Source organism: Perognathus longimembris, chromosome 12 (assembly GCF_023159225.1).
Source record: "Perognathus longimembris pacificus isolate PPM17 chromosome 12, ASM2315922v1, whole genome shotgun sequence".
NCBI lineage: Eukaryota > Metazoa > Chordata > Mammalia > Rodentia > Heteromyidae > Perognathus > Perognathus longimembris.
In genome coordinates, this window is record NC_063172.1 from 24,215,770 (window position 1) to 24,218,048 (window position 2,279).

The window sequence follows — 2,279 nt, forward strand, 5'->3', positions numbered from 1 at the left end:
TCAGGAAATCCTTGCTACAAATTGGAGCTGAGGTCCCTATAGCAAATATGTATTAAGAAGCCAGAGTGAGACTGGGTGGCTGGGTAAAGGCTATTCTCTATACTGTGCAGCTTAGGAAAATCACTGGTTCTAGGACGACATGCCAGACGATCATATGTTCAGCACTGTTCTTCACGGGTTAAGCCAGCTAAATTCTGAACTACTACAGCAAATTGCAGATACTCAGAGTTCTTAGTCCAAATTCCAAAGCTACCTTTGTAATTCCTAGGGTGGGTGGAAAAAGCCTTTATCATAAACATTTCTAAAGTGCCATCCGTAGTCACTTGTATTTGCACATTTTAAGTGGGAAAATGTGTACTATATTTCCTATGCCTATTTTCAATGAAATCAAAATATACAAATTTTAGAATGGAAGATACATGCATATATACATACATATGTAAGCCAAATGTTATAATATCAGTTATAACCAAATAAAAGCTAAGCCAGCACTGTTTTGAAAATTACATTAAATAAGAAGACACAAAATACTGGTATGAAATTTTTCATAAAATGTATCTCTTCACAAAAGAGACATAGCAAATTTCAAATCTATTCATGCTCAAATACAGTTTATAAATACAGTGGTAACAAATATGAGTAAGAAGAAAAATAACATAGGACATTTTATATCTAAATTTTTAATTTGGGCAAAAACATATCTAAGGGGAAAGATTTTTATCGTGTGAAAAATCTCCTCAGAGGAATTTCTTTTAGAAAATAGCTAGAGCTTTAAGCAAATTGAATTAGTGTGCCTATCTGATGCCAAAGAAGGTTAGGTAAATATCACCCGAATCCACCTGGCTTACGGAATAAAATGCCCAGTTATTGAAAGTATTTTGTTAAGGGAAGAAAACCATTCAAATATACAGACTCAATGGGAAGAAAAAAATCCTAAGCAAGATTTAACCACTCTATAAAAATATTGACTGGGACATGCATTCTGATGGAAATATTGATGGTCTCTAAATGTTCTTATGTTGCTGAGATTTCTTTTACAATTTGAAAGAAATGAGAAGTTCAAACATAACTAATCTATATTGACAGATGCCTTCCTCAAAAATCCAATCTCATCAAGTGAAGGAAAACTCCGTTAGAAACCCAACACTGGTGGCTCATGCCTGTAATCATAGCTACTCAGGAGGCAGAGATCAGAGTATCACAATTCAAAGCAGGAAAGTCCATGAGACTCTCCAAATTAACCACCAGAAACCAGAAGTTAAGCTGTAGCTCAAAATTGTAGAGTAGTAGCATTGAACAGAAAAGCTCAGAGCAGTGCCCAGACCTTGAGTTCAAGCCCAAAAGATAAAAAAGAAAAAGAAAAAGGAAAACTTCTATTGGTTACTGGCCTTGAAGAATTAATGGTTAACATCCAGTGGTTCACATTTGGATGAAGAATATAATTTACAGAACATAGGTTGGGAACACAGTTTCATCCCAATTTCCACCCCCAAAGTCTAAATTCAAATGAGTCCCTCTTGAGTTTTATTTGTCTGGTACAATTGAAACTCTGTCAAGTGAAGGGAAATCTGTTAACTTGATGGATTAAGCACCGTTTCTCCCCAGCACTGAAGCCATTGCCAAAAATATGGGATTTCTGCAGAACAAAAATCATACTATGCATGTATTTCTAGTTCTTATTTACACTCAACCATTCCTTGTGTGACCAACCACTGGGAACTATTTGGAACATTGTCATACTCTATCAATAAGAGTATAGTCAAGGCCATTCAAAAATTATGAGAAAATTCACTAGCTCTTGAACTTTCCACACACATCCATACCATTAGGCATTTCTTATTTCTGTAAAGAAGTCATTATCTCTGCTAGATTTGGTGGGTTTTGAGAGGGATATCTTTTGTGGGCATCCTTCTCCTATCCAAGCTTTTCGAACTCCTGTAAATCAAAGCAAAGGGTGATTCTGATATAATCGTAGGTTCATGCCAAAGATCTACAAATTGTTCAAGGAGATACAATTCTTATGTATCTTCAATAATTCCATTTTTAAAATAATAATATGATTTTAGACTTCAGCAAGGTACCTCACGGAATCAGAAGTACTTGACTTCTTGCTTTCCTTAAATGCCTGTTCTCTTGAGTCCTGTACTCAAGATGTTAATATCTCAGGAACTATATGAAGAATATGTTTTACTCTAGTTTTAGGTAGTTATGAAGTGGAAAAAGTATAAAATATATTGGGTAATATAGTTGTAATAAGTAGTGATAGCATTAGTGAATAG